The sequence below is a fragment of the Callospermophilus lateralis genome, chromosome 9 (assembly GCF_048772815.1).
Source record: "Callospermophilus lateralis isolate mCalLat2 chromosome 9, mCalLat2.hap1, whole genome shotgun sequence".
Lineage (NCBI taxonomy): Eukaryota > Metazoa > Chordata > Mammalia > Rodentia > Sciuridae > Callospermophilus > Callospermophilus lateralis.
In genome coordinates, this window is record NC_135313.1 from 34,744,947 (window position 1) to 34,759,336 (window position 14,390).

The 14,390-nt window shown below is 42.0% G+C and overlaps 1 protein-coding gene across 4 annotated transcripts in view; it reads right to left on the reverse strand.

Annotated features, from left to right (window-relative positions):
• Window positions 1–11,745, reverse strand: part of Spats2l (spermatogenesis associated serine rich 2 like) — a 161,574-nt gene extending 149,829 nt beyond the window's left edge. For 2 of the 4 annotated variants that reach the window (XM_076865803.2, XM_076865801.2), the window contains exon 1: window positions 10,866–11,116. The gene's annotated coding sequence lies outside the window, so the exon portion shown is untranslated. Of the gene's footprint in view, window positions 1–10,865; window positions 11,117–11,190; window positions 11,269–11,673 lie in introns of those variants that run through there. The other 2 variants (XM_076865802.2, XM_076865804.2) reach the window with 2 other exon arrangements.
• Between the last annotated feature and the right edge of the window lie 2,645 nt (window positions 11,746–14,390).

The following is a 14,390-nucleotide window of genomic DNA, read 5'->3' on the forward strand; positions in this document are numbered from 1 at the left end:
GAAAAAGGAGCGATAACCACTCCAGGGTTTTCACCACTCCTCTCGGGCCTTGTCTGGAGATGAATGACTTTCAAACTTTTTGTTTTTAGCAAAAGAATATTTCCCCTTAACAAATATTCTTATACAAATGTCCACCACGTAAAGCAAATAAAAACAGCTATTCATATAGACTTCAAGGAGGAAGATTGTTTTCAGAACCTTAGGGCTCAGAAGAATGCAGCATGAAACCCCCCAGGAGAGAAGACACCTAGTCACACTGCCTATTCCAGACTTCACTGGAATCTAATCTTCTCAACTTTTCTCTTAATTGTCTTGGTTTCTCCCAGTGCCTCCTCCAGGAGGGTTTCTCCCTCCTGCTCCAACCCTACAAGCTCTGGTTTCCTGTCACTAGTTGGCTTTTCCACCATGAACACATGAATAAAGCTCTGCCTATCTTTTATGACACAACATACTACCTACCCTCTGGGTTTTCTGAGAGCCCCGCATACCCTTCCCTTACTAAAGCCTTTTGGGCCAAGTGATGCACAGATGGCTACCCTCAGTTTTAAAGCAAAACTGACTTCCATGGAGCACTTATCAGTTCTTTTGTTTGGTTTTGGGGGGTTTTTGGCCCACAGTTTTGTTTGATGAACAGTGATTGTATGGTGTGTGTGTGTTATCGAGACTCAGGCTCATTAATTCATTAACTTGTTCAGGATCTTAGAACTAGACAGTGGGAACTGGGAATTAACTCACTGGGAAAGATCGATAGCAGGGCATCTCAGAGGTCTGGCCTTCTGCCTCTCACCTGGTACCTCACAAGCAGAATGCTTCCAGGGATGTAATTCTACTTTCTCCTCCTTGCTTTTCCCATCTATCTCAAATCCTCCCTCTGCTACACTACAAGACCTGCTTCCCACTCCTGATGGGGTCTAGGGAGGCCTGCAGTGACTGATGTACTTTAATGTACTTTCCAAGCTGTGTACATTCTATGTATGATTCCTGCCTCTAGTGTTCAGAATCTGTCTCTCTGATTCTGAATCTTACCTAAAGCACTTTATATCTCTAGATTTAAGAAACGAAACCACTGTTGCTTCTCTATACTGTAGGGCTGACTGAATCATTCAAGAGGCTCATGGGTTTGGCTTGTATAGGACACATTTCCTGGGAATGAGATGTCCTGTAACAGCACTGTCCAATAGAACTGTAATGCAACCCATGTGGTAAATACATTTTTTCTAGTAGCCATGCTAAAACAATATGAAATTAACTTTAATAATATATTTTACTCAACTATAAATAAACCAAATATTATCTCAGCATACAACCAATATTAAAATGTTAATGGGATATTTTACACTCTTTTTTTTTCCACATAAACTCTTCTTTCTATATCACAGTGAATCTCACCTTTACATATATCCACAAGGCACTAATTTTAAAAAACCCTAAAGAACAATAAGTCTTCTTTCACACTTATAGTGCATCTCACTTTGGACTAGCCATATTTCAAACGCTCAACAGTCACAGGCAATAGTGGCTATGGTACTGGACATTGCAGTTCCATAATCTCTCCTATCATTTCTTTCTTATAACAGTTCATTTCCTGTAGCACAGATGCTATGGGCAGGGGTAGACAGTGGGGACCAGGATCATTAGAGGAGACTTTGATACATACATGAAGGGAGGGCCTAGATCACAAAGGAGCTTTTGTGCCATGCCAGGGAGCTTAGACTTTATCCTGAAGATGCAGTGACTGTGCTGAAGGATTTTAAGCAGCAGAGAGTCGTGATCAGATTTGCCTTTTAGAAAGGCAGCAGTGTGGGGAACAGATTGGAGACAGGCCAGACAGAAGGCAGAGAGATCAGTTAGGAGACTGCTGTAATAATCTCAAGAAAGGGATGAGGGCCTGAGCCAAGGCAGTAATGGTGGTAATGGTACAGACAGGAGAGGGCAGATTCAAGAGAGTTTGAAAAGACAGTCTCTCGGGGTTTAGTTGTCAAGAAAATGTAGGGACTGAAGAAGTCAGGAATCCAGAGCAACTCTTAGATTTTCAACCATGAAGTGGGTTTCATTTATTGAGAATTAAAAAAAAATGCAGAGGAATCTGCAGGTTTAGAGCTGGGGAAGTAGAGTTATGAACTTACTGAATCTAAGGTACCTGAAGCAGTTGTAAGAAAAATGTTCATGACTGAATACACAGATTTAAGAATCAATGGCAAGCCACACCAGGTGGGTCACACCTGTAATCCCAGCTCCTCGGGAGGCTAAGGCAGGAGGATTGCAAATTCAAGGTCAATCTTGGCAACCTAATGAGACCCTGTCTCAAAATTTAAAAGTTTAAAAAAGGGGGGTGGGAAGTGTAGCTATATCTCAGTCATAAAGCAACCTTGAGTTCAGGACCCAAACAAAAGAATCACATAGGTGATAGCAGAAGTAAACAGATAATCTACTGCAGGGCAAATATGAAGAGCAGGCAGGAGGCTGAAGGCCAAACTCTTTACAGCGCTAAGTTTGGCAGAAAGAGAAGAGCCTATAAAGAGGTCCAATGAAGAGTAGTTGAGTAAGAAGAAAACAATCAGGAGAAAGAAGTGATTTGAAAAACAGGTAGGCAGAGTTTCACATAAAAGAGAGTAATCAATACACCAAATGCTATATCAGGTCAAGAAATAGAAAAGAACTCTGGACAATACATCTACGGGTTTGAAGAACAGGGGCAGTCATCATGAGAGACAGGAATACATAAGGGTGGTGGTGAAGTGAAAGTGAAGAGGCACAGGCAATTCATGAGGACCCATCCCTTCAGAAGCTGCCTTCTAAGACCAGAAATGAGATGGATCATAACCAGGATAAGAAAGAATAGGCCAAAGGGATTTTTGTCTTTCATTTTCTGTTTTTAAAAAATGTGAAAAAGACATATGCATGCTTATGCACTGAAAGAAAAGGTTGATGTTTTGAACAACCAATTAAAAAAAAAAAAAGATCCTGAAGACAAAAAGATATAAGAGAGCAAGGCAACAGAGGAAGCAAGAAGGGATGGCATCCAGAAAATTTGCTTCAGACTGGAAGAAGGGAAAGAGAAGAAGAGAATGGGAAAGATCCTCACATTTATTTTATTTTTATTTCTAAAAAAAAAAAATTGTAGTTAGATGGACAGCATGCCTTTGTTTTATTTATTTATTTTTATGTGGTATTGAGGATCTAACCCAGTGCCTCATACATGTGAGCAAGCACTCTGCCACTGAGCCACAATCCCAGCCCCAAGACTCTCATTTATAAGGAAGATGGAACACTACCATTGCTAAAATATTTTTCATTATTAGAAATATAAATGAAATACAATAGTCTCTTGGTATCTGCAGGGGATTGGTTCCAGGACCAGCCTTTACCTCCAGTTACCAAAATCCATGGATGCCCAAGCCCCTGTAGAAAATGGCATAGTCTCTGCAGAAGAACCTACGCACATCCTCCAGTGTACTTTAAATCATCTCTAAATTAACTTGCAACACCTAATATAATGTAAATGCTATGTAAATAATTGTTATACTTATTGCCTAGGGAATAATGACAAAGAATCTTTCTTCAGTATTTTCAATCTGTAGTTGATTGAACCTTTGGAGAGGTAACCTGTGGATACAGAGGGCCAACTGTATAATTATACAAGAAGGCTTTTTTTGTTCTTTAATAATACTACATATCATGCATAAAATCAGATAAAGTTGAACACAGGAAAAATTCACTAGTTTTCTGAAGTTTCAGATCTTATCTTGGTATATTATAAGCCTTTTACACACTTTTGGAGTTCACCTAAACATCACCTCAGGCAATGTTCTTCATCTGTAGAGCCATAGAGGTAGTTTGTAGCTTGAGGTCTCTCTGACTGGTCCACAGAAATGATCAGTAAATATTTTCAATGTCAATGTGCATTACTCACAGGATGGCATAAGGAAAAGCAGGAGCTTGGGGAACCAGACACCAAATTAATCTACCCCTTATCAACTTTGAAGACTTAATCAAGTTATGTAACTTCCCTGAGTTTCAATGTCCCCTTCTTAAAAAGGTACGTAATTTCTACCTTGCAAGTTCACTGTGAGGTCTAATGAGATGATAACTATGAAGATGAGGATGAGGATGATGATAACAATGACAGTGCTGAATGCATTCAGTGAATTTGAAATCTCTAAAAATTGGGTGCTCTAACATATGAATTAGTGTTTTGCAACAATCAGCATCTTATTTCCTAAAGGAGACTTAGAAGAATCAAGTCTAATGATAGGAAGCGACCTTAAAAACCCAAATAACAATCAGATATTTGTAACCTTTCCTCATCATAGTACATATGCAGTCTCTGCCCTCAAACTGCCTGAGTTTGATACCTGTTTTGCAAATTCCTAGATTTCCACCTTTCTGGGCTTCAGTTTTACATTTGGTAAAATGGGGTAACACAAGTATGTATTTCATAGCACTGTGTTTAGGAAAGAAAGATAAAATGCATGTAATTAAATAAGGCATTGCCTGATACAGCCTTGTACATGTTTTTTGGTGGGAGTTTTACCAACCCCTGAAATAGCACAATCCAGAATAGGAAAAGGTCTCTTATTTTGACCCCAAATGTGTCCTACTGAAACATATACCTGTTGTCCTAGTTTAACAGTCCTTGAGGGTAGTTCTACAGAATCAGAATGAGGGTTCCATTTTAATGGCATTTACTGAGCTCTGAATGGCCGCTTGGGACAATAATCTGGTGTAGGTGTCTCAGTACTTATACTACTGTGTGTCAGCACTCACAATGAGGGAGGCCTTTTCAAGCACTGTTAAGCAAGCTGGATGCTATGCAGGAACATACTGGTCATATTGTTTACAAGATTTATTGTGTGCTTTATGTCATGGCCAGTTCAACACCTGGCATCATATATAATTATTACAGGTATCTATATATTATTTATGTTCCATAATCAAACACTGAAGATCCCTAGTGCCCAGGAGAACCCTAGCTGGATTTCAGTTTAGAAGTAGCAGTCATGTAAAGGAGAACTTATGTTAGAATAAAAAAAAAAAAATCCTAGAATTTAGGCCTCTACTCCCTACCCGACCCCCATCATCCTTTCTCCATTCATATATTTCCAATAATAGCTATTAAAATCTTATCCAAATCCTTTATTTTTTTTTAAAGAGAGAGGTGAGAGAGACAGACAGACAGACAGAGAGAATTTTTAATATTTATTTTTTAGTTTTTGGCGGACACAACGTCTTTGTTTGTATGTGGTGCTGAGGATCGAACCCGGGCCGCACGCATGCCAGGCAAGCGCGCTACCGCTTGAGCCACATCCCCAGCCCTTATCCAAATCCTTTAAATCATCAGCCAAAACAGCTCTCATTCCAGGGCAGTCCCTTCCATCTCAAACAGAAGGAAATTTTTCTCCTGAGCTCGACTATTGTTTCCTGGATGCCTGTATTATTTTTCCTGCTAGACTACAAAGTCCTCAGCAGAAATAGTGCCGTATATAAAACAAGCCTTACCAAAGGTTTAAAGAATTGAATTTGGTTCTGAATACAACATGATGGATATGGCATCCCTATATCACCTTTCACCCTTAGATGGATTGCCCAGATGATTCTTTTTTTCAATTTATCTATAGATGCTTTTAAATGAAAAGGTTGAGTTTGGAATTTTAGGGCTGATTAAACAAACTTTTATATAATTGATAACTTTAGCCAAATTGCATCATGTATAAAATACTGGCATCAAGTCTGATGTTTTTATTTTTGCTCACTACTGGGATTCAACCTTAAAATAACTGTAGCTTTCTAAGCTCCAACTCACAACTGCCATGCTCCATCATTATCTGAACTCTGGGAAATGCCGAGTCCTCAAAATCCTCACAGCTGATGAATGGAGAGGCTGATTAGAACCACAGAAGAAAAGTGGGAGAAACTCCTTGACAGATGCCTCCCTCAAATGCCTGACTCTTTTTTCCAATTTCAACATTACTTTCTATGTTAACAAATATTTATTGAGGTCATGACAATGTGTCAGGTTGTGAGCTGACACATTGGTGAGTAGCACAGAGACAGTATCAAGGCCCATCACTTAAAAACAAATGACCCTGTGGGTTATTCATTCAACAGGCGTACTTTTCAAGTACATGCTATAACCAGGACTATAGTTGGTCCAAAGACATAGTATGAGGTACATCTGTGCCATTAAGGAACTTTCAATCTAGTTGGATAAGCAAGAATGAAGCACACAACAGTGGAAAGAGGATCTAAGACGGTCTAAAGAATGATGCAGACAAAAGGGCAGAGGAGGAAGAAACCAATGGGAATAACAAGATCAGATCGAGGTTTGAACTTGAAAAGTGTAGTCAGGTCAGAGAAGCATGAAAAGGCATTCTAAAAGGCAGAGTATAAACAAAAGGGAACAAGATAAAGGAGCATGTCATCTAAGAAGGACAGTGATGCTCCAACTAGTAAGAGCTGATGTTTGGCATTGGAAAGAAGTGGCAAATAAGGTTGACATGTTAAAATTGGGCAAGCCTATGAGTTACATGAAAACCAGGTTGAGAGGCTGAACTGTATGCTGAGGGCAAGAGGGCTGAGCAGAGCCCTCAAAGTATTTGAAATATAAGTGCTCCTTGATTTACTGTGGGGTTAGGTCCTGTTAAATCGATTAAAGTTCAAAATATCATAAAAGTTGAAAATGGATTTAATGCACCTAACCTGAAGACTATGATAGCTTACCCTACCTTAAACCTGCTCAGAACACTTTCATTAGCCTACAGTCTGGCAAAATCCTGTATCACAAAGACTATTTTATGACAAAGCATTTACTATCTCATGTATTTTATTGAATGCATGTATCCAAAAAACACGGGCAACACAGTACAGTATAGAGTATCCACGACTAACTGGTAGCCACCTGGATGCCACTGCCCAGCGTCATTGCTAGCCTAGGAAAAGATGAAAATTCAAACTACAGTTTTCTACTGAATAAGCATTGCTTTCACACCATCATAAAGTTGACAAACCCTAAGCAGGACCATCCTAAATTAGGGATCATCTATATTGGAAATAGCACTAATTTTAGAATCATCTAAACCTGAGTTCAACACAGTGAGTGTTATTGTGAGACCTCCTTGGAAAAGAGTTCTAAAAGAAACATTTTAGGGAGGTTGATGAGATGGAAGTGCACAGAATGGGAAGATGCAATAACAGATCAGATGCAATAACAGACCAGAGTGTAGAGGACTGTAGCAAACAGTTTTGGCGGAGGGTTGGGCTCCAAGGGAAGTGAAGAATGAAAAGGAAATGTGGAGGCGGGCTCTTGGAGAAACTGTTACAAAGGAAGAATTAATAGGACTTGACACAGTTTTCCAGAGGGAAAAAAGCAGAAAAGAGTCAGGGGTGGATTCTAGCTTTCCAGTTTGGATAATACCAAAAAAAGTATTAAGCAATGGAAAGTCTTTTCACCATCACCAGAACAAGTTTAGCAGATAATATGAAAAGCTTGTTATCAGACCTGTACTCAAATAACCTGACAGTAGGACACCCCTGTGAAAAGTCCATTAACAAAGTGTCTGTATTGGTATTAGAGATAAGAATGCATATGATGTACCAATAGAAAACACTTAAAATTTATAAGAATATAAAAATACTAGTTATTAAACAAAAGTAATGAAAATTATATAGAGATAATAGCTTCACAGATTATTTTTCTCAGCTATGGTACTCAGGGGATCCTATACATTACTACAACACTGTGCAAATAAACTTTCTATAGAGATTCAACATATGGTCTATTTACATAACAAGCATCACAACTCCAAATTAGCCATTTTGATGTGTCAAGGAAATAACACCTTCATAGCAGACTACTTCAAAAAAGGGAAGTAAAAAGTTTGTTTTTCTTCTGTAAGTATGTTTACTGGTTTTTTAACTGTTTGTATCATGAATCCTATTTTAATTGTGTGATTACACTGTAAGGGAAACAGTGATGGAATGAACTGATCAGGTGAATTATGCACACTCATTTAGGGTTCAACGCACAGGCCCAACTACTTACATCTGTCTATATGATCTGTTGTCCTTACAAAAGCTCCTGTGTATAGAAGTTATAGCAACTATCAGATTTAATTATCACTGTCAAATAATAGTAAAAGTTCTACAGAAAATGACCAAAGAAACAATACCATGGAACAGTGACTAAGCAGTACTTGTCTGCTGCATACAAAACATACTCCACTCTTGTCATATATAGGACAGTTGGCAGCAACCTCAATCTTACCAGGACTGACTTTCATGTCTTCCATCTTATCAAAACTTTTGTAACCAAAAGTTCTCATCATGGCTTACTTCACAACAGGCTAATTAGAACTGAATAAAGGTAACAATGCAGACCATCTATGTACCTCCAACCTACCACCATTAATAAACACTCATTGTTAAGGAAAGTACGATTTTCTGATCCTATGCTGAGAAACTGATTTTTTAAAAAAATAGGATCAGAAGCAAGACATTTCTAAAGTTTAATATCTGGTGGAAAGTATTAGAAGTTACATGGCAAAAGTGACCAATAAGACGCTTCAGATTGGTAGTGTTTCAAAGATGGTCATGGTGTTGCCGATATATTTTGTTTCCCAGATGAATACTGAGGTGGAGGAATGGCTTCAGAAGCAGGCACATACTATTCTCCACAACAGCCATTTGAAAAATTGGGTAAACAGAGAAAGTAATAATTGAAGACTTTCCTTAGGAGGTTCCTCCTAAAAACAAAAATGAGTACAAAAGGAGTATTGATCATTTTGACTACCTAAAAGAGCACAATAAAATAAGTTGATTCTTAGGAAATCATTTAATATTTTCAAGGAATAAAGAAAGAAAATTGCCAATTAATATACCCTTTTCCCAGATGTTCAGTTTTTGCTAACCTCTTAAATATTCTCTGCATTCAAGTGAGTGTATTTTTATGCAAATTATTTTGGGGGACTAGTCTCTGTTTTGTGTGTATTTAAAGCCACACAGATATAGAATTTGATGTGTTTTTGTTCTGCTTTTCCATAAAAAAGATTTTAACTCAGCGTGAGTTTATTCTGAAACTCTAATTAGCGACTGCAGTAGTATTTGCCTTGTACAAACAGAAAATCATTCCCAAAGATGATTTTTCTCCAGTTAAAGAACCAGCCAACATTATACCCAGATATTTTAAAACATTACAGTTACCTGATAAGACTGTCTCCCTACACACTACATGGCTTTCTGGTTAAGTAACACAATTTCATAAGGCCTATAAAATACTTTATCCAGAAGGCAACTTTATTTTTAAAGAGTATCTTTCAAAATAATTGGTTTTACTACTTGAATAGTCTTTTCTATTTCTGACTTCCTGTCCTTTTCCCTGCCATAATGCACATCTGCTTAATTCTTTGAAAAAACAAAATCAGAGTAGCAATGAATTGTTCCTTTAAGACAAACTAAAATGATGTTAGAAAGGTCACCGGACCTTACTCTTTTCTCTGTAAAATCTCTTTCTCTGCAAAGGTTCTAAAATGTCTGAATCGTTTTTTCTCCAAGTCTGTGGGCCATGAGAGGAGGCTGGTAAATATTTCAATTTTTTTTTTAAATTAAATAAGTGAAAATATTACACAATATTTCACGTTAGGAAAGAAAGAAGCTGTGTTTGAAGTTCAAGGGTTTTCACTAGTTCACAAGCTAGAGATGCTGTAAAACACTCAAAGGAAAATGCTGTACAGAAAGAATCTTTAATGAAAGTGTCAGGTCTCCAAAACCTTGGCATCTGCTAAAATCAGGATTCCTGGGAACCGAGGCTCTCATGAAGTTCTCTCTCTCTCTCTCTCTCTCTCTCTCTCTCTCTCTCTCTCACACACACACACACACACACACACACACACACACAAACACACATCCCTCCAAACACTGGAAACCTCCTCTCGAGAAGATGCCAGGCTTCAGTCCCAGTTCAGGTGAAGCCGGCCCTTCACCCCACGCCTGCAGCAGCGTGGACCAACAGAGCCTGTGCATGCCGGCAAGGCGATCTTTCCAGACACGCGAAAGTGAAGTGTGTCCAGACAGCGGGAAGAACGCTTTCCGTGTGTGGGCAACAACCCGCGGTCTTGAGCTGCCTGGCCCGCCCGCCGACTCTGGGGTCCACCCGCCACACGCTGTGGCGCGACCGCTAGTCCCGCGGCTGGGGCTCTGGCGACCACTCCGTCCACCAGCCTGCCACCGCCGAACGTAACTTGGGCACTGGGCACAGGGGATCTCCGGGCATCTCGATCCCGCCAGGCGCCCAAGGGCGCAGACTTTCCGCGACCCACGGCCCCCGAACCCTGCCGGGATGAGGACTGGAAGATCTTGGCTGACGCGGGCAGCCCGGCGACTCGGAGCTGGAGGGCGGCGTGCGGCGGGAGGTGGGTGGGTCACACTCCCGTTTGGGAGTGCAAGGGGGCGCCCGCGCGGGAGGAGGGCAGCCAGGGAACTCGGCCGCGAGCCATTCAGATCCGGGGCGGGCGGGTCCACGTCGGAGCGCAGCGGCCACACGTTCGCCCGGGGCGCGCAGATGTGCGCTGGAGCCAGCGCCGCCTCCCGCTCGCTCGCGCCGGCCGGAGAAGGGAAGGACGGCGACCTCCGCGTCCGGTCCGCGCCGCCAGCCCGCGCCGCCAGCCAGCGTCGGCGCCGAGCGCGGGCCACACCCAGCACCGCGGGAGGCGGCGGGGGCTGGGCGGCCCGGACTGAGGAGCGCGCGGCCGAGCCGAGCCTCCATCCCCGCCGCGCAGGCCCCGCCGCGTCTGCCCGCGCTCCGCGTCCCGGCGCGGGCCGGCGGGCGTAGAGGGGGTCCCGGGAGGCGGCGGCCGCGGCTCCTGGCTTACCTCAATGCCGAGCGTCGGCCGCTCTGTCCCGGGTCAGGGCCGGGAACCGGGGGCGCGGTCGCCGGGGGAGGCGCCGTGGCAGTGGCGGCCCCTGCAGCGCGGAGGGCGGGCAGAGAGGGAGCCGCTGCTGGGCCGCGCGCCGTCCGGAGCTCGCCCCGCGCTGCCCGCGCTCGCGGCGGAGAGCGCAGCCGGCTCGGCCCCTGGATTGGATTCCTTCACTGACACAACTCCGACTCGGCCGGCTCCACGCAGGGACACTCCCGCCCCGCGCAGGCTGCCCCCGCCCGCCGGCCCGCCGGCCAGCCCGCCCCTCAGTGTCACTCACCAGGCGCACACACCCCGAGCCGGCGCCCCTCGCTCCTGCTCGCACACACAGCGCTGCTCACGCCTCTCTCGGGTTTTGTATCCGCTCACACGCACGTTCTGACACAGATCCCGTCCCTCCACACGCCCTCCCTAGCTCCTTTCCCACCCTACTTTCTAGAAGAATCCCCATACAGCTTCCGCACTTTGCTTCCTTGCTCCACACCAACCTCCTTGCCTCTCCCCCAAACCTCCACCTCACGGAAACTCCCCCCGTTATTCAAAGATTGTATTACAACCCGCAAGAGTTGCAAGGGAATCATCCTTCCCTATCCAGGAAAATGAACTTCGCTCCCACCAGCACTGTCTGCAAAGGCAAGATGCTTCTCCTTTTAGAAGGTAGTAATGCGTTCTGGTGACGATCCAAGTTCAAAATGTAAACAAAGATAGCCTATTGAAAATGACCCGAAAAATAGGCACGGGTAAAGCAGAGACTCAGTCTGACCTTGCAAATCCGGCTACCCCGGAGTGTTCTGGCCCCTTGCCCTCGCTCCTGGACTCACCCTGGGTTCTAAACGTGTGTGTGTGTGTGTGTGTGTGTGTGTGTACGCGCGTGCGCGCGCGTGTATGATCGGGGTGGGGGGCGGGCGGGTTACGGAGGGAGAGAGAGATAACCGAGTTACAATGAGATGCCTTAGGCATCGGCCCGCGGGTTTCTGCCTGAGAGTGCAGGAGTCGGGAGAGTAAAGGCAGTTTCTCAATCATTATTCATGATGGAAGCACTTTAGATAACACGCCTCTTCCAGAGGCAGCAGAGTGAAATGCAGGCAGCTCTCCAGTTTATTTTTGAACAGCAACTTCCTAGCCTCTCTTTTTTCTCAATACCAGTAACTGTTTCTAGGCGACTGCATGGATGTCAAAGCCCCTTACAAATATCAGACCGGAGTCAGTTATGCCTCTCAAGCTCTAGGGTGTGTAAGGGTTCCCGAGTGTACAGCAGAACTATCTTCCCATGTTCAGAAATTTATAATTTTAAATAAAATACACCTTTTGGGTTAAGTTTAAATCTGCTAACAAATCGTGCCTCTGTTGACAAAGCACAACCGTAACAAACAAGAGAGGAGCTAAAAGGAAAACACTTATTTTCTTTCTCGACTTGTGCTGATTGTTCTTGCTACCTAATAGTCACACTGGATTGGCATGTGGATCACGAATTCATTTAAAATATAAACACATGTTGGTTAAATTATGGGTATTAGCTGATATAATCCTTCAAACATTCCCACCAGGTATCTATTATTTTTTATCCTTTTTTTTTTATAGGTAAAGAAACTGAATCACAGAGAGATTTAAGTTTTTAGCTAATAAATGGTGGAAGAATTACTCTCAGAGAGGCTGGCCCCACCTATGCTGCAGATAGGAAAGCTTACTTCTGGAGGCCCCACCATCCTATTGCTTAGTAAGTTATGGTGAAATAGGTAACTTGTAAAAGTTTGACTTGGAATTTGATGCACATTTTAGGGTGTTTTTTTTTTTTATTTTTGCAGAATAATTCACATAAGTTTTGAGAGGGGTAGTTCCCATATAATTAGAATTATAAAATGAATAATAAATTGTTGCTTTTCTAGGAAGTGCTTTGAATTCAGTCTTCATTCCTTTATTCTACCACTTCATAATCTTTCCAGAACTCCAAATCCAACTTGCTTAGTGAGGTCTGACCAAAAAAAAAAAAAAAAAAATACTCCCAAGAACTGAATGTGACATTTGAGGGCTGTTTCCAGGAAGTAGGTAGTGGCCATAAGAATAACTGCTATGTGTACTGAGAGGAAAGATGTTAAAGCATTAAGATGATGAAAAAACAAATGGAGAATAGTAGTGTAGTAACACTGTACCACATGCTAGGCTAAAACTAATTCTTTACTGGGAATGCAGGTTTCCCTCCATGAAAAGATAAGTATAAAGCAACTGTGTAAAACAATTCTATCTTTCAAGAGTTAGCTAAAGGCTCAGCCAAAGAACTCAGACTTATAAGTTTTGTAGATAGTTTCAAATCAAACTTAGACCCTTTGCTATTCAAAATAATTTACTCTGGAAAAAATAAAACCTTCAGTTTCTGGAAGAGAGGGTTTAAATGCTTATTGAAATATAAGGGAAATCTTGCATATCAAATAACTAACAAAGCTTTGTTAGGTCAAGAATAACTTATTTTTCTATTATTATTTGGAGATAAAAATCTATAGAAATAGAATACATATTGGTGTTTTCACTATATTTTGAAAATTTGTTTGAAAAAAATATTGTTTGAAATTATGACTAGGAGATTGTCTGATGCTAGTATGATTCTGTTGTTCAAAATGATTCTCTATGATTTTAATCTATAAATGTTTTTTTACAGAAATTTTGAAAGTGCAGGTTTTATTTCTAAAGCAAATGTCTTCTGAGAGGTGAACAAAATACGTTAGTTTCTATTTTCTAATATTTTCATGTAGGTAATTTAAACCTGTACCTACTGCTTTCTTCTGAATTTCCACCCACACCTTTATCCAATGTGCTCATAAGCATGGGAGTCAATAAACCTGACTGTTACAGTATTGATTCCAGCAAAACGCCATATTTCCTGCTTTCTACCCCTAGATTGTGCTGGATTCCTGATGCTCCTGATTCTAGGCATAGTCATTGAGAGCAGGGTTCACCTTCACAGAAGTAGCTCAGATCCCAGAAGCTGGCTTTTAGGCCACAATCACTTGTGTAGTATCTATTTGAATTCTGATATCTGAACAAGTCATGTGGATAGGGAATGATTTTAGTTGCTAGGCTCCAGATTGCTATTAAATATCCAGACCTGATAGAGATCAGGGATCCTGGACTTTGACTGGGTGTAGTCACTAGGTAAAATCTGGGTTATCTCCCTTAAGGGAGGGTATGAATGTGGTGAGTGTGTGTGGGGGGGTGGGGTGGGGGGGTGTTAGAGAGGTATTTTATTAGGGCTGGTCACAGATATTCCTTCAAAGCAGATTGTGGGATTGCACTTCTTCTCCTGACTGAAGTGGAATAGAACCCTGCAAGTTGCTTCAGCCATGAAAGATGGATGGTATTGATGAATATCACTCTGGGCAAAAGTTAGGAGCTAATGTAAAGGTCACCACATTCTCTTTTCCTTCCAGTACTGCAAACCACAAGGTGCAAAGTGATGGCCAGTCTTCCAAGCTGGAGTGAATGATG